The 12,905-nt window shown below is 41.5% G+C and overlaps 1 protein-coding gene across 6 annotated transcripts in view; it reads left to right on the top strand.

The window, feature by feature from the left end:
* Window positions 1-4,011: 4,011 nt before the first annotated feature.
* The window catches only part of Chl1 (cell adhesion molecule L1 like), a 204,733-nt gene continuing 195,839 nt past the window's right edge, over window positions 4,012-12,905 (top strand). The window contains exons 1-2 of one of the 6 annotated variants that reach the window (XM_085840207.1): window positions 4,012-4,327; window positions 4,587-4,652. The gene's annotated coding sequence lies outside the window, so the exon portion shown is untranslated. Of the gene's footprint in view, window positions 4,328-4,495; window positions 4,653-4,838; window positions 4,973-5,027; window positions 5,332-5,657; window positions 5,678-12,905 lie in introns of those variants that run through there. The other 5 variants (XM_029478803.2, XM_029478804.2, XM_029478806.2 and 2 more) reach the window with 5 other exon arrangements.

Genomic DNA, 12,905 nt, shown 5'->3' with positions numbered 1-12,905 from the left:
TCACAAAAAGGGGTCTTATCATGACTGCCCTTCGAAAGAGCCAACAAGCAGCTGAATGAGTCAGAGGCAGTTATTTTACCCAATCAATGTTCAGAAGCTTCTGACCCCTGTGGTGGAATTAGGGGAAAGCTGGAGGAAGTTGAAGAGTAGGGCGACCTGTAGGAGGACCAACAGTCTCAATTATTTTGGACCCCTGAGATCTCTCAGATACTTACTGGACCACCAACCAGGCAGTATATAACAGCTGTTATGAAACCCCTAACACACATAGAGCAGAGGACTGACTGAGGGGTCTGGTTTTAGTTAGAGAAGATGCACCTACCCCTCAAGAGACTGGAGGCCCCAGGGAGTTTAGAGGTCAGGTGGGGTGATGGGTGGTGGAGACAGGGGGCTGTAGGGAGGAGGTATGGGATGTGGTATGGAGGTGGACTGGGAGAGGAATAAAATCTGGGAGTTTAAAATAAATAAATAAATAAAAAGGAAAAAACAAAAATAAAAGTTACAGAACTCCTCAACAACTAAGAATTTACCCCATAATACAGTTTGAGATCAGTTCTGATAACGTAGGACTTTGGAGCAAACCACCAATAGGACAGTAGCCTAGCCATGTCAGACATTTCTGATTGGAGGATTAGACATCTTCCTGATTTGCAGAGGTAGTCAATGGGTGCCTAAAGTGTGAGATGTGATAGCACCTGCCACTGACTTAATTCCAGAGGATAAGGTTATTAAGGGCCATACAATGACATAGTCCTTAAAATTATCCATTAAACATATCGGATTCTACGAGCTCTTAGAGCCAAACCACGTGTATTAATGATCCAAGGCATGAAACTGGGGTGACTTACTCTATTTGTCCCAGAGTTATTGTCCTTTGATTTTTAATGCAAGTCGTTTTGTTCTTGAATGAAAGGACAAGCAAAGGAAATCCGGGCTCTCTGAGGTTCTGCCGAGTCACTGTTCTGCTCTTTGGCTTTGTTAGTTTCTAAACTGAAGGAGGCTGCTTTGTGTTTCCAAGGTTGCCTTTGAAGGATCTTTTCCTCAGAGGAACATCCTGCCTTCCTTTTATTACAGCAGTTGGCCAGAAAATCCCAGTTGATCTGTGACTGTTGGGAACTGCTAGACCGCAAGTCCATTTCCAACACTACAGCTCTTCCACTAAACAATTTTTCTAGGAATGATGCCATTATCACTAGCCAGTGGCTTTGCCAAAAGGCAATGCTCTTGCAATAGCCCCAGCCCTGGGAATGATACCAAATGATGCTTCAGCCAGAAGGTAGGCAGTAAATCAACAGGAAAAGAAGAACATCTCCACAGCTTTTGATACCTTTTATGTTTTTCCAGTCCACTGGCCTATCTCTCTCACCTTCTGCTTCTATTTATGAGAGCCCATCCTCCCTCCTTTGTGGTCCAGTAGTCGTGTTTTCAATTGGCAAGGTCTTCATTCATCATAAGAGAGAAAATTCTCACTTTTGAAGTTAATGTGATCAGATTTTTTTTTGGGGGGGGGACTGGTGAGAAGCTAGTGTTTCCCTAGGATTTCTTATAGATCAGGGGTGTGTGCTTCATGGAGAAGTGTCAGACAGTAGAGAGAGAGCCAGGAGAGAGGCCCAAAACAGCAGCAGAAGGTATCTTTCACAGCCTTTCATTCTGGCTGAAGGCTGTCTTCTGGTTCCAGACTTGCTGGAAGCTGTTGCTTTGGCCAGCAAGCATAGCTGTGTTGCCTGCATTTGCTACTGTATAAAAATATGGGCTCATGCATGGAGATCATGGCTGTGAGATACTTCTTGGATATAGACATTTAAAGGTATCAGCTTCTACTGAGCAGACCTCTGAATAAGTAGTCTTTTTCTTTCTTGGTTTATCATTTTCCCTCTCTTCCTCCTTCTCTCTCTCTCTCTCTCTCTCTCTCTCTCTCTCTCTCTCTCTCTCTCTCTCTCTCTCTCTCTCTCTCTTTCTCTCTCTCTCTCTCCCTTCCTCCTTCCGTCCCTCCCTTCCTCCCTCCCTCATTTCCTCTCTCATTCCCTCTTCTCATATTTCTAAACATTTTTCCTTTATCTTTTCTTTCTGAAAGTTTGGTTGCCTTGGGAAAGTAAGCTGCTATATGCTGACTTAATTGATATTTCTAGTTTTCCACAGGCAACTATTAATATTTCTAATCTATATGCAGGTTTCTTGGATATCAGAGGCTCAGAACTCTGTGTGTGTGTGTGCTCATAAAGAAAATCCTTATGAAAGACTCACACTTTATTTATATTTCAGGCTATTGTGCCTTAGTATTATCTAATATAGTTTAGGACATTTAACTCCAAAAGAAAGATGTGATCTTCTTCATTGACTTTCTCCAGTGTTTATTAACACAGAGAAAACTGGGAAATGCCTGTATCTCTCCCCTTTCTTTCCCCTTTCTTCAAATCTGCGTGCTTATTTTTCTTTCTATCTATCTATCTATCTATCTATCTATCTATCTATCTATCTATCTATCTATCTATCTATCTACCTACCTACCTACCTACCTACCTACCTACCTATAGCACACATTTTCCTATATTCTGCCCAGCCATCTATTGATCTTAATGTGTCCATAAAACAAATACCAGTGAAGAGAAAGCTGAGTCTTTAAAGGTTCTGTGTTTCTCTGGCCAAAATAGAGTTTTCTGTTTCTTTTGCCCAGGAAATGCCACCCCAGAAAGTGGTAAATTTGAGACCAACTTGGCTTTGTATCTCTCCTAGGGCTCCTAAATCTTGGAAATGGTTTCCTACAGACTCAGTATTTTCCTTGTTGGAATTTATTTCAGTTTCCTTTGTTTCTACTTTAGAAAACATGCCGCATGAATAATGATGCCTCCGGCAGAGGAATCACTCCAGTAGCACAATTTAAACCTAGGACACATCCTGCCCTCACTTGCATTTCTAATATGCCAGCACAGTCAGTAGGAATTGTGCCCACACACGAACTAACAGCCTTGAGCCCTCAAGGTTAGAAATTATGAACATGGAAAGGCCCATTTATTCATTTCAAAATATTTGATGTAACTGCTTCTGAGGCAGAATCCCGAGTCTCCGTCCTTCTTGTTGATCCCAGTCATGACATCCAACTCTGAGGATAGCACAGAGCCATAAATGTCCTCATTGTTTAGTGCACTAGATGAGAACAAAACAAGACTGTAAGATCAAACCTCTGTGGAGTAAAAGTTAGAAGTCAGTAATTCCATTACTGTCAAAGAGCACTTACATGCAACAGGATTTTTTTTAAGCAACATTGTATGAACATTTTCGAAAGTATCATCAATGTGTGGAAGAAAAAAATGAAAAGTGTGCTCACCAGTTAGATTGCCAAAGTTTGTAGCCCCTCTTTACTGCACCCCTAAAAGAAACATCATGTTTGCTGGTAAAAAGAGATACATACAACATCAAGAGTGGGCTTTGGCGCTGGGGATAAGCAAGGAAAGCTTTTATTCTATAACACTGTATTAATAGAGAGTAAATAGGAAAACGTCACTGATCAATCTGGAGAAGTCCAGATGGTAGTGGGGCACAAATTGTACGTTAGATAACAGTAGAAGAGCTTTTTAAATTTATGCCTGCACTGATTTGACAGCTAATAGAGATGGTTCTTTTGTAAATTAAATTGCAAGTCCCATCGCCCTCCTAACTAAAGAAGCAAAACCCGCAAGACTTTAAGGAAAAAAAAAAAAAAGTGGTACAAGGCACCACACCCCTCAGCCATGCAGCAAAGGGTAAAACAGACTGGGAGCCTGTGTGTGGAATGTGAACAGACAGAGGAGGGTGGACCAGGGAGCAGAGGGGAGGGGTTTCTTTTCGGTTTTCAGTGGCAAGGCGAACCCGGCAGCTATCCTGCCTCTTTGAGGGCTTGGAGATGTTAAAAATGACAAGCAAAGTTTTCTCTTTGTCCCTCGCTTTTCATAAAACCAAAGTCTCAAGCCTGTAGCTGCCTCTTGTCCCAAGGGAGTGTGTGTAAAAGGGAGGGAAAAGAAGCCGTGTGGGTGAGGGGTGGCAGAGCAGATCCCGGGGACAGCAGAAAGAGGCGCGAGCCAGTCGTCTCCGGCAGGAGGGCGTGGATACCGGTACAAGCTCGAACAGGTCCAGCCTTCTGGAGACCTGTGCCAACAGCAGGAGGGGGCAGACGGGATCTCTGTGGGCAGATCGGGGTGTGGATCAGCGGGAAGCGCCCAACTAGAAACTCCCCTGGATTCTCCAAGAGGCGCTGGACCTCGTTGGTCCCCTTTGCCCCAGTGATCCAGCTTTAGGAGAAGTTTTCCCAAGAGAAGGTACCAGACAGCTCGGATGTCAAGAGGCGGCTCAGGTGAGTCTATTTGCGCGTGCCTTACAAGAGATGGGACTCTCTCCATCTGCCCTTTAGTCAACTCTTTGAGGGAGGTGGAAGGAAATCAAGGGCTTGCTCCTGGGAGAAGAGCAACTCTTTATGAAAGGGAAATGGTGCACGTCCCTGGGTTCCGTTCTTGCCCAAAATGGGAGTGGCTCAAGGTCCCTTCCCTAACCTGAGAAGAGGCGCCACCTTTCGTAGCACCGCCGCAGGTGGCTAAGGCTGGATTTTTTGACAGCTCCAGGTCAGTGGATGGAGTAAACAAGCTTCGGGGACCCCTGCACCTCCAAGCTGCCAACCTTCGGTAGGCTGATTTGTCTTTCTTCCAACATAGCCACCGCCCGCCTCCTTACCCTAGGGAGAGGATGCATACCCTCCATAGACTGTAGCCTTCAGGGAGTGGGGGCAAGTACTACATTTCTCCCCACTAACCCCCTCTAGGTGTTGGGGTCCAGACTTTCTATCCCCAGCCCCAAATTCCCCATCTAGCTGTTAAGTCTCTAGAGATGCATCTTCCTTGCAGTGGTGTTCCCTAAATGCCTACAGCCTGGAAAGAATGATCATCTGTGAACTGCCAGGTTAGGGAGAAGATAGAAGCAGAGCACTCCATCTCAACCGAACAAGGTGGGGGCTAGAAGGCAGGTCGGGGGGCCCCGGTTGCCATGGCTCCCTTGTAGCCGAGCCCCGGGAGCTGGGGATGCCAGTCACGGACAGTCCCTTTTTCCTCTTTGTGCCTCTCCTATCCTCTTTCTCTGTCTCTTCCTATTTTTTCCTCCCGTGAGTGAAAGTGTGCGTAGGGAGGGAGCAGGGAGCAAGTGATTGATTTGGAGAAAGAGGATTGAAGCCGAGAGGCTGGGGAAACCTGGCTGTCTTCATCCCTAGGTCCCTTGGCTGAGAAGAACCTCACTTTCTCAGCGAGGGGCAGAGCTGAGGAATTCCTGTGAAAAATCTGGGGCGGGAGGAGCAGCGGCACCATGATTCAGGTATTGGAAACCAAAGCAGCCAGAGGGAGCTGGGTGGGTGGTCTGCGGTCGGGCTGAGAGGGTGGGCGGGGAGTGCGAGTAGCCAGCAAGCACGAGCAGGTGTGCGTGGCACTGAGCGGCTGGGCGGGGAAGGAGCTTCCGACTCTGCCTGGGGAGAAAGGCGATCAATACCGCCCCGCAGGCCAGAACTGAGAAGAGCTGGCTGGTAGCAGCCAGCGGAAGGCGTGTGCACCACAGCGCGCTCCCGCTGCTGGAAATAGGGGGAGATTTGCGCGTGCGCGTGGGTGCTGACCTAGGTAACTCTTGGAAGTACATCAAGGTAGAGCCCTGGAGCGCGCGCCTGGCTGTGAGTTCCAGCCCTATCTACTCTGGAATGTGTGGCTTAGAGTAGTTATTTATTCTGTGTCTCAGTTGCTCTCTTACTAATATGGGTATCAATCCATCCCATTTTGAGTTGGAAGATTGGAGTGAGGTTATCCAAGCAGACAGTTTACCCTCCTTCTCTGATGAGAAATAACCATCCAGAAGTTAGTTGTCCTTGGTGGTGCTGCTGTTACAATTAATACGCAAATTAATTAGATAAGGTAGATTGTCCTTTCTCGGCACTTCTATTGAGGGCAAAATTCTGTGTTATCTAATTTTAGAAAATGACATTTGTTAAATTTATTAATACTCTGTTCCACTCGTAAATCTGGTTTGCAGCAGATTGAGAAAGAAAACCTGAGCAGTTCTTAGCAGATTAGCTCCGAGTCCAGTGCTGGACAGAGCTTAGAAAGCTGCCCAGGGAAAACCACTGATCACAAGAGAATCCAGTTTCTCCCGTCCCCTATAATTTTGTTTGTAGGATCTGAGCTCCACCTCTCACCTGTTTATGGTGCAATTCGGCTTGTCTTAGTTTCAGTCTCTTTGTGATAACACCGACCTATTTCTAGATTTAACGTGGCTACAGAGTCTAATATATACCTGGATTTTCCCTCTCTTGGTCTTTCGTGCTCCAGTACATTCACCTCTCCTAATGGCAAAGCCTGCCCTCCCGTCATCACGTGGATGCTCCTGAGTAACTGCCATCTAATGCATGAGGTGCCCTTGCTAGGTAGCTGGGGGTACAGTTTGTGGCATCTGACTAGACTCTCTTTCAGAAAATGCAGAAGACTATGAAGATTAAACACATTCTTTTCTAGACTGTTCTTGTGTTCACACTCACAGGATCCTTTCCTTTCTTGCAAGTGCCTCATGGTTGTATAAGTTTTATGTATCTGGCATTGTGCAACAGAAATTCACATCATGCACAAGGTGCTGGTATCTTTATGCTAATACCCCACCCCAATTAGGCAACTAGTTTTAAATCATTTCTAAAGAATATTTTCATATATAATTTATTGAAGTCTATCTCATCGAGAAAAGCATTACCTGTATAGAAGCCTGCCTTTATATTTCCTTCTGAAATATTTGAAGATAGGAGATCTGTTAGACCTAAAGTTGCTTCGCTGAAATAATTTAACCCGATTCATTTTTCTGAAGAAGTAAGCTAAGAACCTTTGTCCTATGAGTTTTAACTGAGAAGGGAAAAATTAAGTAAAAGCAACTGACATCAGACAGCAGGGAGATGCGGTTTAGGTGGTGGAGTGGAGCTTTACAGTAAGCTGAAGCACCCACATCCACAGTTGGCATGTCAGCTTTAAAAGGGACCTCGAGGAATTAGTGTGACAGCTTGTCTGAAATTCATGGGATCATTTACATATTGTTTCCCAGGAGCTCTGGCACTAAATGTTCTATTTATTGGGAATTATTTTGCCCTTTGATTGATGACAGCCAACACTGTGATTTAACGTCATCTGCTCTGGAGACAGATTTCACTTTTCACCATTTTTCTATTTGACTTTAAAAATCTAAGCAGCCTTGCACTTGGAAAAGGCTTATTAAAGCAGACAAAGGGCGGCAGCAGAAAAACGTGACAGATTGGAAGGTGTTGAGCCCTGAATTTGGGGAACTAATTAACGTGTCAAGGTATAATCAAGAGGATGCACTTGTCTCTCTACTGAGGCTGCTTGCAGTGATGAACTATATTTTCTGATTCAATCAGTGTTCTATGCTCCTTTTTTTTTTCAAACCAACTCTGAGAATACTGTATTTTCAATTATGAACATTTTGATTACAGCTTCATCCTAACTAATTCAGTCTGAAGAGAATGCAATTATTCTGGTGATTTACATACAATATTCTAAGTTAACACAGCTAATGAGTGAAAGCATGATATTCTTTCTATTCATTCCTGGAAAAAAATATTGTGCTAAGCATTCTTTGAAAGACAAGATTACATTATTCACCAGCACTTTGAGCCTACCTACAAGTAGACTTGGCACTGAGCCATTTTCTCTGCTATTCAAGTGAAATCTCTCACATTTTGGGGATCACGTGTCTTTCCTTCCCCTTGGGAGGGACTGGAAACAATTCTCAATTTAATTAGATATGCTTCTTTCTCTTTTCTGAATATATTTAGTAGAGGGAAGAGTCTGCATTTTCTAATTTGGGGGCTGGTTAACACTTTAAACATTACTAATTGCTGCAGTTTATTGTATGTGTGTTTTAATAGTGTGGTTAGTTAATTATAGCTTTCTCATTAGCACCATGTAGAGAATAATGAATTAACACATCCCTTTGATCAAAAGAACATCTAAGTTTATCTTCTGAGAATGAAAGTGTTATTGTGTTACCAAAAGTCACTATAATTTTCCCAAGAAAATCAAATTGGTTGGAAATCTCCAGCAGTATGTTAGGAAGCATGATGAATGAGTCGGATTGATCCCAAACGAGGGAGGGAGTGGAGTGGTGGTTGCTTGGCAACTCAACATTATTCTGCAATTTCTTCTGGTATATTTATCCAGTAAAGTAGAAAATTCTGTTTTGTTAACAAATGTTTTTAGTGAGTGCACAAATAGACCATAACTAATTGAGATTTTATGTATTGCGGATTCAAAAATGATCCTGGTTACCTTTCCATTGTGTTTCGATAATAAAATTATAAAAAGGGTACTCTTCATATTTCAGAATTTTTCCTAAACAATGTTTGCTTTATTTACGTACAATTTATTTCTAATAAAAACAAACAAATTTTGCATCTTTTTCTAAAGTCAATTCAGTAAGACTATGTGTAGGTGTATGCATGTAATTAAGACTCAAGCATAGAGATAGAGGTAGAGTGCTTTGAGGTGAGACGAATCCTTTAAGCTGTGATGCTGTGTTGTGAATTCATTGGTCATCAGTTGAACTGACAATTGAGTAAACTTGAAGTAGACATGAACATCCAACTCAGAGGACGCAGGCAGACTGTGTCAACAATAGTAAATGCATTGAATTTGGAAAATGTAGCAATACATTTGGACTTTTACTATATCTCGCCACATTTTTCCTTCTGATGTTTGTTTTGTTTCTTAGTAATTACAGAAATAGGAAATCTACACAGCCACCAGCTTCCCACCCCATATGATTGCCTTTTTCCTTACTCTCTAAGAACAACAATCATATCGTTTTTCTCTACAGCCTATGAATTTTAGTGCTCATCACAATTCCATTTTCAGATTGTAAATTCTTTGAGGGCATGTGTTCCATTTTATGCACCTCATAAACTCTTACAGTCCCTGGCATGGTAGAAAGCACATTGTTGTGATGGTTAAATGCAATGGGTTTGTAGTCAGGCTTCCAGGGTTCAAAATTGAAGTGGCCAACTCACAGGTGTAGCGAAGTCATTTTGAGTTCAGATTGATTCCACTTATAAAAATGGTTTACACACCTAGCTCATGCTTGTTGTTGTGAACATTACACAAGATTCTCTCTGTACAGAGACCATTTGCACCTATTAACTGCTCATTAATTTCCACCTTTTTATATCATTCTTAGTATGTGAATGAACAGATAAATAGGTGCCTGTTTAGCTCCTTTGTGTATGAATATGTGTGAGCTGTAATCCATGATGCCATCGTATTTTGCCTATATTAATTAGATGCACTTATATGAATTCTGCCAGCTGTTTCAAAGATCGAGACTAGTAGTTCTTAGTTGTGGCTGAAATGAGAAGTACTTAGAAAGCTGTTCAGATTACTACCCTACTCCCATCAATCAGAGTCTGTGGAGCTTGCAACGAGATTCCAGTGCCCTGCCCCAATTGCCTTAGGTTTGCATATGTCATCCCTAAGATCCTGCAGCCCTGAGTACTGACTCACAGTTGCCCTGCTGTCACGAAGTTTGGTTAGAAAACATAACAGCCTTGTCCAGTCCCTGATGAGTACAATTTCATTTTTCAACCATCTCTCTCTATTAGAAAGGTAGAAAAGGAGCCATTATTGTGATTATGTGGATGACTGGAGTAAGCCACACGGAATTTAAGAGGTCATACAAGGTTTGTAGATTTATAGCAGGCTGAAAGATCAGGAAACCAGGTATTTTGAGGTTTGAAAATAGGTGTCTTTTACCTTATGATTTCAAAGGAGGCAGGAAAAATAACTAACTTTGGATACAATTATCTTATCGGTGAGTTTCAGCTTAAAATTTTCTTGTGCAGTGTAAAATAAAAGGGATTTAGAATTCAAACTTTAGCCCTTTGGATTGAATATAATATGAAAATGTATTTTTTTTCTGCCTGCTCCCCCAAAAGTTCTAATTAAATTTTTTATATAATATCTAAAGTTCTAAGAGTTCTTCATATGGCTCATTTTGGAAAACAAATCATATAACTTGACCTGTGATTTTGGCTGATAGAAAATTTCCTTGGTATGAATTGAATAGCTGAATGGCCACCTCTTGGGTATTGAAAGACTCAGATTTCTGTCAGGTCTCGGTCAAACCTAACCCCTGCCCCCTTCAATGATTTTAGTTTCCAAAGGGCGAGTCAAAGGAATTTAAATAGGAGTTGGCATCTTTTTAAAATAGGGTTAGGACAAATCAACATGGTGTTAAATAACTTTGAGGATGATACTGGCCTTCATCTTAAAGTTGGAAGTGAAGTCACTAGGAGAAGAGCCAGATTGAACCTGTGGCTTTTGACAGAGGTATAACTAATGCCTAGTCAAAAGACAATGCCATCTCCCTGTTTCAACAAATGCTAGTCCTTCTGCAGAATAGCAAACTTGATCCCCAGTCAGAAGCTAAAGGCGTCTTCTCTGTAAAGGCCAGCTATCTCAGAATAGAACAGGATGGATGCTGGTTCATAATAGAGGGGTTTGATAGGTGTGCAACAAAACTCAGTATCTAGTGGATACTTCTAACTTATGGAAAGTGAGTAATGAAAGATACAACCTGAATTGCCACAAACAAACCTCAGGACATCTTTAGCTAATTTCTTTTGCTATTATATCCTCCTTTATTTTTATCACCCCAGATGGGTGTGATCATAACCACATATGTGCTTCAACTGTGGTCCCCAAGCTTTAGAACAAACTGTCCATCCGCCTGGATTCTCTCTGCTTTCCAAGACTAGTGTTGATACAAAAGTGCAGAGGATGCCAAAGACAGCTTCTATGGAATCAGGTTTGCTCATGGAGCAGAATTCCTTCCCCAAGGAAAGCTTTGATGTGATGTGTCAATGACAGAACTCAAAGTGAAAGACCTAGTTCCTTATCCCAAGCTTTCAACTGTACTTACTCTGTTTTGGACCTAGTCCAATACACCATTTCAGCATCTCTTTTCTGACACTTCATACTCAAAATGTACTGTGTCTATCAACGTTCCCCTAAAGTATCAATTCTGATTTTCACTATAGACTACCACTATAGTTCTGCTGTCTGTTCAAACTTACTTGTTATGTATCTGATTATTCAAAGTAAACATGAGAAAAGTAGATAAAAAACAGTCTTTCTAAAGTGTCATGCAACAGACAAATATCCTATTTACAATACCATTTAAAAAGAGGTTTTAAAATCCTTCATGCAATAGAGTCATATTGAAGAATGATTACTGAGAGGAAAATTAGCAAGAGGTGGGGATATGTGTAGCTATCTTAGTTAAACTCTGCTGCGAGTAAATTCCATGACAAACTAGCTTTTCCCCTTTTTTATGCAGGCCAAGCCCCAATGCATAGAAGGGTGCAACGCAGAGTGGATTGGTCTTTCCTTCCTCCAGAAATCTTGTCAAAATACACTGCAACAGTCATACACACACACACACAAACACACACACACATGATCACAAGGATTGTCTCCCAGGTGGTTCTAGATTTTTTTCAAGTTGACAGTTAACTCCATGGGAGCTTTTGTGTTCCCTCTAAAAGTGTACCTTAAGAGCATTTGTTGCCATGGTAGTTCCTGTGCCAGATCCTGGGTAGCGCTGTATGTAGAAGCCAGCAATTGCTCTCCCCAGAGATTTTGCTTGCCATTTCTGCATTCTTAAAATAAGACTAGATAATTCATAATATAAATATGCATGGATTTCTCTCACATCTGGGTATTATTTGTCACCAATGGTATTATGTGTTTGTCATTTCTGCTATTCTGGATAAAGAAAAAATAGTTCAAGATAGCAGATGATCTGCCTCACCTTACCATTCTTTACAATGATTGAGACCTTAAATATAACACTGTCTTTATCGGTACCTGTCAATCAATATAACGGTAATTTGGGAAGTAATGTTATTTTTTTCTCAGCTGGTGAACTTTACTTTGGAAAGGTGGGGACTTGTCTTTTAATTAGAGTATTTAGAAGTAAGTGCTAATTTGTTAGTATTTTAGTGTGTATATGTAAATAGCATTCTTAAATGCTAATTGATTCTAACAGGCTCCTTTGTGTGTACAGGTTAGTATTAAGAATATGGTTGTTGCCTGTTCTCTGTAGATAGGAGATCCCATATCTTTCCATTGTGTACTCAAATGTTGAGCATTTGTTTAACCCCTGCCTGCTTCTTTAGAGTACAGCACTTAGTTTTTCAAAAAGGCATGTTTATCACTGGGTTGTGAATATCTTTACATTTTTGTAACTCACACTATACAATGCACCGACTATCAAGATTTAATATATTAGCTTCAAACATTATGGTGCTAAAAATGATTCATAGATTGTATAATGACAAGAATTTCAGAGCATTGATGTGGCCATATGCAAGGAAACATAAACAATAGCTCTAGCATGTGCAGCCTACAACCTATTGCTGCATGAATAATTAATTGACTACTTGGAGTTATTTGTTATTTTTCAGTGATATTCTCTTTTCTGCGGAGATCAAAATGAATGGATAAAAATAGAAAACAAACTAACTTTTAAAAAATCCCTTAATTCCATTTTGCTTTGTGACCTCTGGAAATTTTTCAGAGGAGAGAGATCTCATAGAGTCTCAACAGCCTAATTGTCTTATGCATGCAAGTTTCTGTCTGTGACTGAGGTTGACTAGATTTTGCCCCCAGTTGATGTGCTTGGAGTCGTCTTAAAAGACTAAGGAGTTCAGGTGCAACCTAGTATGTGCATTAGTGGATCAAGGCCAAATAAATTGGATTTGACTTAAACCCTGTCCCTGTAGTAAAGAAAAGTGTGTGATGGGTGGGGCTCTCATCAGAGAATGCCTTCCATTCACATTTTAAAATTGATACGAC

Source organism: Mus caroli, unplaced genomic scaffold (genome assembly GCF_978045245.1).
Source record: "Mus caroli unplaced genomic scaffold, Mus_caroli_1 scaffold_7, whole genome shotgun sequence".
NCBI classification, from domain to species: domain Eukaryota; kingdom Metazoa; phylum Chordata; class Mammalia; order Rodentia; family Muridae; genus Mus; species Mus caroli.
This window is presented reverse-complemented; position numbering and strand designations above follow the sequence as displayed.